Source organism: Hordeum vulgare, chromosome 7H, assembly GCF_904849725.1.
Source record: "Hordeum vulgare subsp. vulgare chromosome 7H, MorexV3_pseudomolecules_assembly, whole genome shotgun sequence".
In the NCBI taxonomy this organism is placed as follows: domain Eukaryota; kingdom Viridiplantae; phylum Streptophyta; class Magnoliopsida; order Poales; family Poaceae; genus Hordeum; species Hordeum vulgare.
In genome coordinates this window covers 14,212,780-14,230,478 of record NC_058524.1, presented here as the reverse complement: position 1 = coordinate 14,230,478, position 17,699 = coordinate 14,212,780, and the positions used below count along the sequence as shown (strand labels likewise).

The following is a 17,699-nucleotide window of genomic DNA, read 5'->3' as shown; positions in this document are numbered from 1 at the left end:
TTCCATCAAAATGCACCGTGATGTGATTTTAAACTTCACATATTTTACATTGCCAACAAACTGGACTAACCATTCCTCACAGCACGCATAATTCTCCAGAAAAACATAACAATCTATATAAGGTAATATGAACCAACGAAGCAAGCATGAATCATGCACGCATTTTTCAACTCCACTTCATGGTTTCTTATAGCGACAGGTTCCTGGACGAAGATAATCGCCTGCACATGGATCCAAATGAAGAAAAGGAAGACAACTGGTGGGATATATATATATATATATATATATATATATATATATATATATATATATATATATATATATATATCGATCAACCAACCTTTTTAAGAATAATAAAATGGATCTACGTTGATCTCCTCAGTAGGTGAGGTAATAAACTTTTCATCTCACACTTGTTTGGAGAAACTAAACAATATGACATTTTTTGGAACTTACTTAAGTTCAAAAGAAAATGTTATACTATGTGTTCCGTTTCAATTTTTTTTCTGAGAAGAAAGCACATATTCTATTTTAAGTATGTAAACGGCCAGTTTTTCATCAAACTCTGCTCTGTTTGAATATGTTTTGTGCGCATCCATGAAATGACTAGTTTCTTCTATTGGATATGGTCCCATTTAAACTGGAGTTTGGTCTTGAGTACAAGGTATCATTGAAAAATTCTAGATAGGGCCAGAATTGAATCATACCTAGTACGAACTTAGTTAGTTACAAGGTATCATTGAAAATTCAGAATTACTCCAAAATCCAAATTCAGCTCCATAGAAAAACTACCAATTATAAGTTCTGTAAACCATCCTTTCCCTCCTAGTTAGTTACCCTACCGAGGAAAGTGACTGACTCATGTAAATTAGTTGTACTAAGAAACATGGGTTTGTAAATCAATATCTACTTTACAAAGAGCTGAAGCAAAGGCATTCACTTGCTTACATGGAGGTCGGGCGAGCGAACTGATGAGTTGAAGGAACACTAGCAGCAGCACCACAGCAATAGAAGATTGCCTCCTGCTCGCCGACATCTTCAGAACAAGAGCTCACAGGAAGTATATGCTGAGGTACTACAGGGACTCAAGGTGTTGGTCTTGGCTTATATAGTAGATTCAGATCAAGTTTTAACAGAATAGTCCAACTTTTATTGATGACTAAGTCACATGGTCCTTTTCGGAGGCCCTTGGACCCAAAATTTTAGTTTGGTATTTATCGATGACTTAGCCACACATGGTCCTTTGCGGATGCTCTTGCTCCTAACATGGTAACCCCTAAGCGCCAGCACCCCTAAAAACAACCATTGTTTCCATCACCTCGCGACTGCTAAAGGAGGTTGTCAGTGCTTTGGTACACTCGCCTACCCTTTTTCAACTCATACGTTCTCGTGAGACCCCCCAAACCGACAAATTCAGCTTGAGACTCGGCTCCTTGCCTGCATCCTTTTTTTTAAAAAAAAGGTGGAATTTAGACGTTTGGATTAGAGTGCATCAATTTCCCCTTTAGCGGACTATGGCCGCAAGCCACATTTATTGGGTGGCGGCTTTGTTAGACGGCATTTTCACTTTTTAAATAGGCCAGATGGATTGCCTCTATGTGCACCATTAGTCACGTCGTTGTTTTCTTTTTCTTTTCTGAAAAAGAATACATCAGGCCAAAATATTTTGGCCTCCGTAGAAACAAAATACTATCCGTTTCCATCTAAAATTGTTTGGTTAAAGTCCCTGGCATCAACAAAAAATATGTCTCATCAGTTTCAGAAATAACTCCCTGGCTTCCTCGTATATTCTCTCCTGACTCTTTCAAAAAGTTGACCATGAGGAGATGAAGTACAGAGAGATGCACTAATGGTTGAACGCTTCTGTTGATGTTGATATGGTTTGGAGACTGGCTAAATGAGATGACGACCAGGACCAACAAGTTGCCAGTGAATCAAGTTGATATGCATCTTTCCAAAATAAACTGCTGAAATTTGTGAGCGTGTGTAGCTGAGCTCGCGACACGAATGATTGAACGACCAGTCGTCAACAAGGTCCAAGTCATGCACACATTTTTTCAAAAGCATCCGTTGAATCAGTACTTGACATATCACATTACATTGAAATTAATGCGTCAGTTGTGGCTGAGGTTTGTACAGGTCTAAATCATGTGCAGTTTTTTCTAAGTTGAACCTATCAGTGTGTACACATGCGTATCTTAACGTTGAAGTAAATGTCTTGAGAAACGAAACAAGCTCAATAAACTAACCTGCCTACAGATTGTTCCAAATTAACCTGCCTTCATGGTTTCCTACAGTGATGGTTTGTCGACAAAGAAAAAAAGCCCACATTGTACCTGCCCCCTCCATTTATCCACATATAAGATTTGTGTGAAATCAAACTTCGTAAACTTTGACCAACGTTATATGAAAAAAATATCAACATTCACAATACAAAATCAATATCATTGGGTGAATAATGAAATTAATTTCCATATTGTATAACTTCCTTATCGTAGATGTAGATATTTTTGCATATAAATTTGGACAAACTTTATGAAGTTAGACTTCAGACAAATTTTATACACATAGTAAAAAGAAATGGAGGGAGTCTAACGATGGTCATGTAGGTTGTGGAGGTCTTCCTAGGCCGACATCAATATTGTTGTTTCCTTTTCCTTTTTTTTCTTTTAGCTTTTCACCATAGTTCCCCACTTAATAAAATGGCCCACTTATTATTTTTCATTTTACTATCTATATGAAATTACAGGAACTCCCTAGTTGCATCGTAAAAAACAACCCAAAAGAAAATAGTAAGATAGTGACATATATCTACGTTGCACTAGTGGAAAACGGGCCTTTGGTCTGGACCCTTTAGTCCCGGCCTGCCTCTGGGCCGGGACTAAAGGCCCGGCCGCGTCGCCCCAAATCGCAATGCCTCCCACGAGGCTTTAGTCCCGGCCCGTAAGGAGCCTTTAGTCCCGGTTTGTGTCCCAAACCGGGACTAAAGGGCTACGCGATGTGCAGCCCGCATGTGCGCCACCTTTAGTCCCGGTTTGTGTCTCAAACCGGGACTAAAGTCCTTTGCCTATATATAGCACAACCCCCCTCTCCCCTCTTCCTTGCATTTTTCTTGGATGGAAGAGTGTGGGTGTGTGCTAGCTCTCATTTTTTTATGCACTAGAGGTGTTTGTTGAAATGTGTGTTAGAGCGATGCCGCTTTAGTTCACCGAACACAACTACGATATGAGATGGCTGAGCCACGCTTAAACCTCTTCCTCTTTATTTTTACTTATTCTAAAAGGTTAGCAACTATATTTCCTCGTTTAGACCGTGCGGTACTAATTTTTAGGATCGTGATTGTATTTGATATACTGTCGTATAACGCAGATGAGCCATCCATGGATGTACGGTGATCGACGCACAGCCGCTTACATGTATGGATGTACGTATAACGCAGAAGAAAACAGAAATAATAGATAGGAATATTGGTGCAATAATATAATAATGTATTAAACTTTTTATGTAATGCATGTATGGAATGTACTAAATTTCAAACACTTTTCATTTTCATAGTTTTGTCAAATTCTCAAATATGCAAAAAGAATTTTAATAAACCTTTGTAAGAGATGAGTTCTCGTTCGAAACGCTGATACTTCGAGAGAGATTGTCCGTTTTGTACACGAAGTGCATCCAGTTTTTGTCGTCGCCCTCTCAACTTTTTAACACATGCTATGTGGATGAAATGATGATTGCATGCCAACTTTCAACATTTTCAGAGTTCATTTGTAGTGCTTTTCAATTTCAGGGTCAAGTAGCTAAAAAAAAGGTAAATGCACGAAAAATACCAAATTAAGTCAGAAATTGTTGAAATTTTGTGATGTGCCTTTGAATGGGTGCATTTTGAACACACAAAAAGTATGGAGTTCAAATAAGTTAAAAAAATAAAATCCCTTTGTAAGAGATGAGTTCTCGTTCGAAACCCTAGTACTTCGAGAGAGATTGTCCGTTTTGTACATGAAGTGCATCCAGTTTTTGTCGTAGCCCTCTCAACTTTTTAACACATGCTATGTGGGTGAAATGATGATAGCATGCCAACTATCAACATTTTCATAGTTCATTTGTAGTGCTTTTCAATTTCAGGTTCAACTAGCTCAAAAAAAATAAGTATATGCACGAAATATACCAAATGAAGTCAGAAATTGTTGAAATTTTATAATGTGCCTTTGAATGGTGCATTTTGAACACACAAAAAGTATCGAGTTAAAATAAGTTCAAAAAATGAAATCCCTTTGTAAGAGATGAGTTCTCATTCAAAACCGTGATACTTCGAGAGAGATTGTCCGTTTTGTACACGAAGTGCATCCAGTTTTTGTCGTAGCCCTCTCAACTTTTTAACACATTCTATGTGGGTGAAATGATGATAGCATGCCAACTTTCAACATTTTCAGAGTTTATTTGTAGTGCTTTTCAATTTCAAGGTCAACTAGCTCAAAAAAAATAGTTTTTAATTGAAAATAACAAAATAGTTAATAGTTTGGATAGTCAAAATAATTAATTTTGAAAATAGAAAATAGTTTTGAATTATTTATTCAATTTCAAACACTTTTCATTATCATAGTTTTGTCAAATTCTCAAATATGCAAAAAGAATTTTAATAAACATAGTTTCTAATTGAAAATAACAAAATAGTTAATAGTTTGGATAGTCAAAATAATTACTTTTGAAAATAGAAAATAATTTTGAATTATTTATTCAATTTCAAACACTTTTCATTATCATAGTTTTGTCAAATTCTCAAATATGCAAAAAGAATTTTAATACACATAGTTTTTAATTGAAAATAACAAAATAGTTAATAGTTTGGATAGTCAAAATAATTACTTTTGAAAATAGAAAATAGTTTTGAAATATTTATTCAATTTCAAACACTTTTCATTATCATAGTTTTGTCAAATTCTCAAATATGCAAAAAGAATTTTAATAAACATAATTTTTAATTGAAAATAACAAAATAGTTAATAGTTTGGATAGTCAAAATAATTACTTTTGAAAATATAAAATAGTTTTGAATTATTTATTCAATTTCAAACAGTTTTCATTATCATAGTTTTGTCAAATTCTCAAATATGCAAAAAGAATTTTAATAAACATAGTTTTTAATTGAAAATAACAAAATAGTTAATAGTTTGGATAGTCAAAATAATTACTTTTGAAAATAGAAAATAATTTTGAAATATTTATTCAGTTTCAAACACTTTTCATTATCATAGTTTTGTCAAATTCTCAAATATGCAAAAAGAATTTTAATAAACATAGTTTTTAATTGAAAATAACAAAATAGTTAATTTTGAAAATAAAAAAAATTTGAAACTATATGAGAATTTATAGAGAAAATTAAACCTAAATGCAAAGTGAGCTCACTTTGAATTCAGGTTTAATTTTCTCCATAATTTCAAATATAGTTTCAATTTTTAAATTTACAGTCAGTTTAGACCCGTAAGCCTGCTTTAGAGAGGAGCTCGATGGAGTTGCTGCGACGGGGCTTATAAGCAAGTGTTAGTCCCCCTCATTGGGCGAGGTGGGACTAAACTTATCGTGCAGCCGAGGAGGGGCTTTTGTCCTGGGTGGAGCCACGAACCGGGACTAAAGGCCCCTGCTTCCCGCCTTTTGGTCTGCTGAAAAAGGGCCTTTAGTCCCGGGTCGTGGCTCCACCCGGGACTAAAGGGGGTCTTTAGTCCTGGGTCGTGGCTCCACCCGGGACTAAAGGGGGTCTTTAGTCCCGGATCGAGCCCCGAACCGGGACTAAAGATCCACCTATATAAGCGGGAGTTAGAAAATTTCCAACCCAAATCGCATTTCCTTCTCTCCTTCTTCCTCGTTCTCCTGCCCGGCGCGGCACACCGACGAACTTGACGATGCCGTCAGGCTGCCCGCCGTCCTCCTCGCCGCCGCCTGCCATCCTCCTCGCCGTCGTCGACGCCTCCGGCCGGTAAGCCCCCCGCCCCCTCCTCCCCAACACTCCGGCCGGTAGAAGAAAAGAAGAAAAAGGAGAAGAAAAGAAGAAAAAGGAGAAGAAAAGAAGAAAAAGGGAAGAAAAGAAGAAAAAGGAGAAGAAAAGAAGAAAAAGGGAAGAAAGGAAGAAAAAGGAGAAGAAATGAAGAAAAAGGAGAAGAAAGGAAGAAAAAGGAGAAGAAAGGAAGAAAAAAGGAGAAGAAAAGAAGAAAAAGGAGAAGAAAGGAAGAAAAAGGAGAAGAAAGGAAGAAAAAGAAAAAGATTTTTTTTGTCATTTAATTCCTATTGTTATTAGGTTTGTGCTAGATTATTAGGGTTAGTAATATTTAGAATTAGGTTAGGGTTACAAAAAGAAGAAATATGAACAAAAATAAGAAAATAAGATTAGGAAAAAGGAAAATAAGAAGAGGAGGAGAAGAAAAGAAGAAAAAGGAGAATAAGAAGAGGAGGAGAGGAGAAGAAGAGGAAAAATAGAAGAAGAGGAGAAGTAGAAGAAGAGAAGTTGAAGAAGAAGCGGAGAAGAAAATAAGAAAGAAGAAGAAGAAGAAGAAGAAGACATTTCTACGTATATAGATGCTTAATTAGTGTTTCTTAGATTATTGCTTAATTTTGCTATTGTATATGCTTAAGTGTTAGTAGTTTAATTTTTCTATTGTATATGCTTAAGTGTTAATAGTTTATTTTTAGCAAGAAAATTAATAGAACTAGTTTATTTTTTTAGTTCATTTTACGATGCCTATCCCGCATCCTCGTCGTCGACTCGGCGGAGGACACCTGCTTGATCAGAGGGGCCCTGTCCGGGACTGGGCTCCGCCCGGCTGGTATTGGGAGGTGCTACCTTCCGGGGGGCGTAGGTTGGTGAGGAGCCAACCCGTTGTTGACCCGCTCCTTGTTTGGTGGCGGTCGCGTGGGCCAGTGACGGTGCCGAGGCTTCCGGACACCGCGGAGGTGGTACGTCACCGTGTCAGCAAGGAGGATGAGCACGTCCGTCGCTACATGGTTGCGTTGGAGGGCAGGTTCGAGCATACCTGGCAGGTTCTTCGGGGATCTCACTGGAGCTATGATCCTGTGATGGTTCCTTCTCTTTGGGTGTCCACCGCCCGCGACAATACCTGTCGGGCGCTACGGTTCTAGCTGTATCAGTGATTTCTATATGTATGATAGTATTCGAGGAGTATTAGTGATAATATTCGATGATGTACGGACAAAAGAGATGATGTAGTTTTGCTTATAATTGAATGCATGCTAATTTGAATACTACTTTATTTTACGATTTGGTTTTGCTTATTGAATGCTCAAATTGGAAAAGTACTCCTACTTTGAATACTATGCAGAAATCTAGGAGTCCCGGGTGGAGCCACGACCCGGGAATAAAGTTGTTTTGGAACGGAGTTCCTGATAGAATAATTCTTTTTTGGTACAAAGTTCAACAAAGTCCTTTGACACTAGACAATGTGACATATAGAAGGGTAGATGAGATCAGGAAAAATAGGATCATTTTCTACACATCTAGAATGTCGCCATTTTGTTAAATCCTTAAAGGTTAAGAGAATCCGTTAGACATATTTTAGAGTTTAGGTTCTAGCCAAGACCTGGGACTAAAGGTCCTCCTATATAAAACGACACTTCGAAGTTTCCAACCCTTCTTATATAGTTTGTTAGTTTATTAGTTAATCAAATGTCCGTTTTTTGCAGAACTATGGATCCACATATCAGGAACCTCGAAGAGGAAGAACTTCTTGAAGATATAATCAAAGACGACCCCGACGTTGAACCAGATGAATCTCCGTCGTCATATCTAAACCCCTCCGGATATGGAATGGAGGTCGACCGACACGAAGATGAAGCCGATGGGACAGGAGATAGGTCCAATGACGGAGAAGGTGATAGCTCCACTGATGGAGAAGCCGGTGGAGAAGCCGGTGGAGAAATAATAAAGTCCGGCGAGGTATACATATGAAGTTCGACAATCACTTGTAATATGTGAAAAATATTGGAGATAGCTCTATATTGTATACATATACATTCATTTGACGAATGTTTCTCCCTCTTAGGCCTCCACATCGAGCAAAGCTACGAAACGAGGCCCGACTAGAAAGTTGGATGCACGACGCATTACACCTTTGAGGTGATATTGCCTACGGGCGAACCCAAGCTTCCTAAGAATGCTGCTGACACATTCAAGAAGCAATGCAGAGTTCTCGTTAGGGATCACGTCCCGATCAGCGTTCGGGAGTGGAACAAGCGCAAAGGGGCAACCGATAGTGACTATGTCGCCGAAAGGTACAAAGATAATCTTTGGAATGATCTCATGTCACATTTCAACCTGTCAGAATGTGAGAATGAAGAAGCTGCAGACAAACTGAGGGCCAAAGTCAAGCAGTGGACTCTAAAGAAGATGGCCGAACTGTTCCGTAGGTGGAAGAAGAAGCTATGGAAAAACTGTCTGAAGACAAAGAAACTGCCAGTATTCGAGGGGTATGTAGCCAAGCAGGGGAATCACTGGAAGGCATTTCAAGAGTACAAGGAGTCAGGAGATGCCGAGGCATTATCAGAAAAGAACAAGATAAATGCCGACAAAAAGAAATATCACCACAAGCTGATGCCAGGGGCTATGAGACTGGCATCCCAAAGTGGGATAAGAAAGAGCAAGATCTGCTAGCTAAAGGCATCGTACCTGAACCACTCCATGATGAGTGGGAATTGAGAGCAAGAAATTGGTTCCTTGCGCATGGTGGTTCGTACGACGAAGAAACAGGGGACCTCATCTGCAGTGACGGTCTTAGGATACCCAGGGAGAATTGGAAAAAGATAGTGAAAGAAACTAAGGAGGGAAAAAGAAAGTTCACTGCAGATAGAGAGAAAGATTTGCTCACACTGGTCCTCGGCAATGACGAACATGGAGGACGAACGCGAGGCTTCGGTACTTCTTACCCTGGTGGCTTGGGTTTGCCAGAGACCAAGACACTTACAGAAGCCGAGCGAGAGCAAAGAAGCGGCAGCAGGATGAGGAGAATGACAAGTTCAACCAGTTGCTTGCCAGGATTAACGAGCAACATAAGCAGATTGATGAGCTTAGAGGAGTAGCGCGCCAGGAAGATCCTGCACTTGATATTACCGGCGCCCCATCTAAGCGGAAAAGCAGCGTGGCTGAATCTGAGGCCCAGCCCGACGATGCACGAAGAATGATAGAGGGCGGTCCCGGCTACCCCGTGGATGGAATCAAGGAGTCAACATCATGTGAACTCCATCAGAAATTCAAGAACATATCCATGAAGGTGGCCGTCGGACAAGCTTTACCTTCTGGCCCTGATGCACGCTGGCATGGCCGTGAGATTCCAGCTGGCTTTGCTAAAGTCGGGGTGGATGAAATCATGGCAGGGTTTCACGATATCGAGCTCGACATAGCAGGACCCGAAGATGAGAGGACACTCGGAGAAGTACTGGGTGGAGTCATCCTATGGGACAAAAACTACATCAAGCTTCCAGGCTCGGCCCCAAGGACAACACCGCCTCCGAGTCGTCGCATGTCACCTACACCTCCATCACCTCCAAGCCCTCCACATGACGTCGGCCAGCACAACACGAGTCCATCTCGATCACCGCCGCCGGACTTGGGTCGTCCGTCTCCGCCGCCGCCCGCTCCGGATACTAAGCGGAAGCGTGCCAGCAAGAACGCTCCGCCGACGATTTCTAAGCGACGCCCCCCCAAAGCGCAAACTGTCGCCCCTCCCAAAGGTACCTCATGCTAATCTTCCTATCAGACCTTATGATCGTACCCCCGAGGAAAACGCCAGGATAGCAAAGGAACATCATGATGCGCAGATGAAAAAGAAGAAACCCGAGCCCCGTCCGGAATACACCGAGAAGCAAATAGCATATGCAAAATACTTCACGACCCTTCCATCACAGTATGACTTACACCATAAGCCTGATGACTATACACGCACATTGCACAAGGAAGTGAAAAAGAGCAGATCACGTGCAAGTGCAAGTGGGAGCAAATCAAGTTCAACTACAAGCAAAAAAGATCAGGCGTTCCTCAGCTTGGACAACAGGCCAAACAGTCGATCCCACCCCTCAGGGTGTTACCCGAGAATGTCCCCCCTCAGGTGCAGGGGCAAGATTTGGAATTAGCAAAGAAGTGGGCGAATGAATGGGGTATCCCGGTTGAAGACATTCTGGCTTCCCAAGACGACAAGTTACCCAAGGCTGTGGTAGCCCCTAAGCCACAATTTGTCATGGGAGCGCCTTTGGTCAGCAAAGATGATCTCCCAACAAATATGCGTTACTTGCATACATGGTACTTAAGTGAATCAAAGAATGGGAGAACGATGATCGTGGTGAGTGTCCCACGGGAGTACTACGGCCGCCCCGAAGAAATCCATATCGACTTTGATGAACTCTTCCAGATGTACAATGCCGACGCCCTCGACAAATCGCTTATGAGTTGCTATTGTCTGTAAGTTTTTCAATTCGTTGTCTACATATAACTTGTTTAGTTATTTCAATTCATTGTCTATATATAACTTGTACTCTATTATGCAGAATGAAGATTCTGGATTGTAAAAATAGGAACATCCTAAATATTGGATTTATTGACCCAGATAAAATACATATAGCGACGCTAACTGATAAACCCAAGGAGATGGAGGAAAACCTTCTAAGGTTTCTAACAGATCAAAATTTCTGTGACCACATACTGTTTACATACAACTTCAGATGAGGGTCTTTACTCTGTTGTGTCCATTCACTTATAAGTGTAATTGATAAGTTACTGACACACACATATATATATATACATGTGCAGCTTTCATTGGATTCTGTTGGACCTTCAAATTGATAAGGGAAGAGTTGATTCCTTCGACCCATTATCGAGACCCTTGGAACAATTCCAAAGCCTGCAGGACATGCTCCAAGGGTAATTTCAGTCATTCTTGCGCTCTATCGGTCTCTTTCGATGATTTTCTGATATATCAATTAATGAAAAACTTAGCAAATCATTATCCTTGTCGGGCAGGGTTTGGAAGCGGTTCAAGTGTGTGACTCCCGGTATCGAGCCTGAGAAGCTGACCTTTAGAGCGGCTCAGGTAAGTAGTAGTATGATATACTTCTATTTTCAATACATTTATGATGCTAGATTATTATTTTGATTATATATATTCTATTCTCGTAAAGTGCGACCAGCAGCCACGGGGGACGCATCTATGCGGATACTATGTTTGCGAGACCATTCGCACGTTTACCTCTGAGCACAAGGATCACAGATTCGACGTGAGCAATGAACATTCACACCTCTATTTTTACCCGTCATTCTTTGTTATCATGATTGATATTCATATTCATCTCCTCTTCTTATATAGTACACGGCCATGAGGGAGAAGGTCCTACCAGAGCAACGCGCGATTGCTGTTGCAGAGGAGCTTGCGACCTTTCTAAGGACGGAAGCTATAGATGACAAAGGACGATTTAGTGTAGCTAGGGGCCATTACTGATGTTGGTCCATGTAATCGAATAGACGGGTTCTAGTCCCGATAATTCAGATCTCCATATAATTGTATATATATGCTCGCTTGTAAGATAAGTTAATCTTATATATATATGCATAATTATTTTTATTTAGAATTATATGAAAATAAATCCCGAACACCAAACGAGGCATCACGTTAATCTCCCGAACACCTAAACCCTAAAACCCTAAAACCCTAAAACCCTAAAATAAACAAAATCTGAAACTCTTTACTCCCGATCCGTGTAAAGACCCGGGACTAAAGGGCCTGCCCCTGAGGGCGCTCCGAGGCGCCCATGTGGAGCACCTTTGGTTCCGGCTTGGAACAGGGCTGGGACTAAAGGTTAGGCCTTTAGTCCTGCCCGTTTGGTCCCAGTTGGTGAACCGGGACTAAAGCCCCTTACGGGCCGGGACTATAGGCCATGTCCCCACTAGTGTTGATAAACCAAGACTTCCAAAAATAGTAAAAATATATATTCTATGTCACTATTCTGTGTTATATCATAGATTCTACGATGATAAACTACCGAGTATGAGCAGTGCCCTGGCTGATAGTACGCTGCATGTATCCTAGCGAAGTAGTCAGAATAAACTATGGGGGATCCGTAGTAGCAACCAATGTAATACACCGGATGTTACCGGCGGAGCCCCAGATCTGAGCGGCTTGGGTCAGGAAATCATCAATGGGATAGAAAGTGTTGATGTAGATCTGCCCAGAAAATTTGAGTGTGGCGAAGTTGCCATCCATGCTGGAGGAGCCGATGACATAGATGAATACTATGCGAATGCCATTGGTGAAGTTGATATCGTCTCATGGATACAATACAATATCGTGAAGGTCCCCATAGTCGGCACTAGTTGTCGATGGTGATTGGCTATGTACCCGATAGGGTAGTAACATACATAGACTGAACAATATCCGTGCGTTTGATGCGGCAATTGGTTAACAAAAATTTGGATTGATAAGATGAAATCAAAATTAAAAATACATATGACTTGTTAAATTTAATTATGCAGAGTTGCAAAATATTCATTGTATATAAAAGAATAATAATTGAATTAAAAACCTTTTTCCATGCATGGTTGAATGTTTTGGTAGGTCTTTCTCCATGCATGGTTGCACGTTGAGGTGGGCTTTATTCTATTCACAATTGCATGATGAGGTGGCATGTTTACATGTGAAGAAAAATAATCATTAGAGATCACTCTCTTCTGTGCTTATGCGTGTGTGTGTGTGTGTGTGTGTGTGTGTGTGTGTGTGTGTGTCTGTGTGTGTATGTGTGTGTGTGTGATTTGTATTACAATGTTTAATGGGATGTAACTTCAAGTTATTACAGACACGAGGGATATGTTTTACCCAAGTACATGTCCTTGCAATACAAGTAACAATACTAGTGCCGCTTGTTTGGAATTAAATTGGAGGAAAATATATCAACGAGTACAATATGAGGGTCCAGCGACTTAGACATGATGTTGTGGGTTTCGAGGTGGTCGAACTAGATGGGTTGTCTTAGATCGAATCTACTATCGGCTAATCTAGGGCTTTGATTTATCTATCATCTTCGCCGTCCAAGTAGAAGTTGTTCTCCTTGTCTCGCTCTTGGGGTATTTATAGCCTGTTGCGGACAGTTCTGCTTACCTCCATCTTGGTCTCCTACGCTTGGACGACTAGAACTCCTCTTTGACTGGTAGTTGATCACCTTCCTTCTTGCTAGTCCATGAGGTACCCATTCTTTTTTATTTGAAAAATCAAGGGGAGGGGGATCTCTCCACCTTAATATATTTCTCAAGTTTGTAACCCAACGTTTGCCCGATTACAAAGGGGAAATTACATAAGCATGTGTAATCGTGATAAAAGGTAGGAACGCCATGAGGAGGCGGCATGTTTATGTTCCGGTTTCTTCATCCAGTGCGTCCAGAGTGTGATGTTGTCAATGATTCGCCTAAGGGTGAAGATGTTGTGTTGGTTTTGCTGTTTAAAAGTCACGGCGATTCTGGAATCCAAAAATTTCTAGAGGATAATGAGTAGGATGGAGTGCCAAATTACCGCGTCCATCTGGCTAGGTAGACAGCAGTCCCAAAGATTGTCAATGGTGTCCGCAGGTGAGAAACCAATCCATTGCCCGATTCGCCGTGTGAGCGGGCACTCAATGAAGATGTGTGAGCTGGTTTCACCATCGAACCCACATCGCCGACATAGTGAGTCTGAGACAATATACTTGTGGATGAGGTTGCTTTTGGAGTTGAGCCGACCACTAAACAGAAGCCATGCAAAGATCTTCACAAGGTTTGAAATGCATGAAGACCATATGGACACGGCATGCCCGTCGTCGTCGTCATTGGTCAAGGTGATCTCATAAGCGCCCTTGGTGGAGAAGCGGAGTCCACCGTTTAGGTAGCGCTCATCTGGTCCTGGCGAAGTCCTGTAAGAGAGACAACAAAGAGCATAACTCGGAAGCAACTTTAGATGTTAGGCAGTTTGGTATGATTGATTCTAAACTGTGGTTCATAACAGCAACCGCACGAGCGATCGGTCTAGTGGTGTGTGAGTAAAGGCGGGGAATATAATAGCAAGAGATTTTTTATGTAGTTATGTATCTAGCAAGAAATAGGTGATAGTGCCAAAGTGCGTGAGCACAAAGGAGATGACATGTAGTGTTGGTAGTTGTTTGTTTATGGTTCGGCTGAGGAAGGAGTGGATGTTTTGTGGAGCGATGAAAACGTTTGGATGTCACAAGGCGATCTAGTCTAGCAAATAGTCTCACAACAAATTTCATTAGTAAACAATTGTTTTGTTCGTGAAGGTAATCAACTATTATTTTTGGTTTACACACATTTTTCCGGGCAACCAAGCACTGAGCACAGGTGCAAGTTTCCTCCATGGTCTAGAAAAAGGCACGACGGATAGAGTCTATGGTTTTAAGGACACTTTTGGGATGAGGAAGATAGAAATAAAATAAACCAAGATGGAGTCGAGGACAACTGGTAGTAGAATGAGCATGTCCCCTTTGGATAAGAGTTTGGCGTGCCAGCGCGTCAAGAATTTCCTACATAATTCGATAATAGGTAGAAAGGAGTTTGTAGGTAGGCGTGTAGGTACTAAGGGTAGGCCTAGATAGATTTGTAGGAAGTATAAAGTGGAGCATTGCAGTGTGGTGGCAATTGAGGCCATCATGCATGTTGGGACAGACATGCAGAGGTACAAACGTTGTTTTTTGGAAGTTTATAGTAAGGCAGGTTGCCATGGCGAAGTTGTGGAGGATGTTCTTTAGCTGTATGTATGCATCAGTGGAAGCCTTAGCGATAATGAGGGTGTCATCAACATATTGTAGGATGGTTGGTGGTAGATGTGAGAAGAGGGGATGGCTCAGATGTACGTGGTTGCGCTGGATCATTTGTTGTAGGAGATCGGCAACAATGATGAAGAGGTAGGGTGATATTGGGTCTCCTTGTCTGAGGCGGTTCTTACAATTTATCTAGTTTCCGGGGATCCCTTGAGCATTACTGCCGTTTTTCTGGTTGAGAGAAGGTCATGAATCCAGGCTGAAAATTTTGGCAGGAAGCTGCGGCAGCATAGGATGGATGCGAGGGAGTCCTAGGAGAGAGAATCAAAAGCTTTGGCGAATTTTAGTTTGACGACCATGGTTGGTTCTTTTCTGGAATGACAAGTTCCAACGAGGTCCGCAACATAGACAAAAAATTTAGCGATGTGGCGCCATGAGATGAAGCTAGTCTGGTTCCCATGGACAAGCAAAGGGATTGACGGTTTTAGTCTGTTGGTGAGTATCTTTATGACCGCTTTGATTGGGCAGTTTGGAGGGAGATCGGGCGGTAGGTGTCAGGTGTGTTTGCATGCTTTTTTTTGGTAGCAGGATTAGGTGTGCTCTGTTAAGGCATCCAGTGTTAGCTTTTAGTTCCAGATTGGGGGGGAGCCAGAAATTATGTGAAGCCTGGGCAAGTATGAGCCTAATAAGTGTATAATCTGAAATTTTCAGGTGTTTGGGTCAGGTTTTTATTCTTGATACCGGACTTTCCGTAGCGGGTTTAACGTATGCTGGCAAGATGGGTAATTGATCCTGCGACCTCGAAAGCACTTCCACCAGCCTAGGAGTTATTTGTGTTAGATGCATATGGATTTTATTTTACACTACCTAAACGTGTAGTAAAGAAACAGGTTCCAATGAAATGTGAGGTAATCCATTGGTTTCCAAAAAATTAACCAGTAAAATAAACCTTGAATTGTTTACAAAACATATAAAATAACACCAAAATCCCAAACCACAATTCTACATTAAATAACAAAGTGAAATTATGAACATAGTAAGCATACAAATGTAATTTTCAATTGAAGTAATATATAACCTCAATGATCAATTCCCCACGATCTAACCTTGAAATTTAAATCCCACTCCCTCCATTCCTAAATATAAGTCATTTTAGAGTTTGCACTACAAAACTACATACGGATGCACATAGTACATACTTTAGAGTGTAGATTCACTCATTTTACGTCATACATAGTCCATTAGTAAAAACTCTAAAAAGACGTATATTTAGGAAAGGAGTGAGTAATATCAATCTCCAAGAGTTAGCAATCGTACCTAACTACTTCCTCCGTTCCTAAATATAACTCTTTTAAGAGTTTTCACTAGAAGACTTATATTTAGGAATGGAGGGAGTAGTTAGGTACGAAGACATATTTTAGAATCTAGATTCTTTCATTTTACTTCGTATCTAGTCATCTAGTAAAATCTCTAAAAAGACTTATATTTAGGAACGGAGGATAGTAATCACTAAGGAACGGACAAGCAAAAAACAGATGTGTAAAAAGCCATTCCTTTGGATCTGCTCCAGCTAAGCGCACCACCAGCCACGCGCACAGCCCATTTCAGCCTCCATACGCCGACGTTTCGTCTCGGATCGACCCAGGGTGCCGCCGTCTTGAACAGACGAACATGCGGGGTCGCGGGGAGGGTTTTTTTTTGAGAAAAGGGTCGCGGGAGGTGGAGCGATCGACCAATCATCGTCCTTTTTTTGAGAGAAAGATCATGGCCGTTTTCGTCTGGAGTAAACAACAACCGAACAGACTGCTTACTAGGCTAGTAGCGCAGTGGGCCTCCTACGTCCATCACGCAAGTCACACATAACCCACCCATTACGAAAGGGAAAAAGATGCCCATTAGCTGATCAGAAACCAGTCCAACTGCCCAGGTAAAAGCACGATGCATTGACGAGTTTGCCAATGTAACAGAGCCATTGTAGCTTGCCCGTACTGAGCGAACCCGGGCAAGTGCCCAGGGTCGCTGGGCGCTGGCTCCGCCACTGGTTCCAGAAAATCTGTCATGAATGAGTTGATGTGGTTTTTGACGAGGTTCCAATGTTTTCTATAGAACCGTGGGCCGAAGCCGTCAGGTACGGGCCTAGCTAGGGGGTTCATTTGAAGGAACACATCTTTTATTTCTTCGTTTGTAAAGGGAGAGTCCAGTGCGAGGAGTTGAGGTAGCGTTTGTGGGTAGTGTTGTTGTGGTTGTAATGACCAGAAGGTGTGCAGTGAAGAACCAATACTAGCTGTGAAATGATATTTTAGAATGGTCACCTTTCGGTTGTGAGAGTCGAACTCAATCCCGTTGTCCAGGAGGGATGTTATAGTGTTCTTGCGAATCCGTTGAGAGGCGGCTGCATGAAAATATTCTGTGTTTTCCTCAACTTTTATTGCAGTGTGAATTTGGCCTCGCTGTTTCCCAGAAGGCCAATTTTTCAATAACAGTCGAGTGCAAGGTATCTGAAAGAACATTTCCTAACATATTTTCGGCTTTGGAGAGTGGACGAGCCTCTTCTTTTAGATCGATGAGATGGATGATTTATTTTGCAGCCGCTTCGCGATGGTGTGCTGGGGATCATTTGGAAGGTACCCATTCATGGTAGTTGTTTTCCCAAATGTGCGCCCTTTAGGGCTTGAATCCTGGACTAGATAGCTAGTCTAAGGTTATGCACAAAACATTATGGGCCAACATGGTAAACCGTACTTAGTATAGCCTAGTAAGAAGAATTCTAGTCGATCCCTTGGGCTCTTCCTCTCCGGATGAGCCGATCACGGATACCCTTGGCTGCTCCTTCTATATTGATTGGCCCTTCCTCTCCCGGCTGAATCCCACCCCGTGTCGTTGTCGCCTCATGTCCATGGTGACTCGCAGAC

General features: G+C 41.4%; 1 long non-coding RNA gene across 1 annotated transcript; it reads right to left on the bottom strand.

Moving 5' to 3' along the window:
• Window positions 1-1,073, bottom strand: LOC123410741. Its single transcript, XR_006613096.1, has 2 exons — window positions 949-1,073; window positions 1-221 (listed from the first exon to the last, which is right to left on the bottom strand). It is a non-coding gene; the product is annotated as an uncharacterized LOC123410741 (long non-coding RNA).
• Between the last annotated feature and the right edge of the window lie 16,626 nt (window positions 1,074-17,699).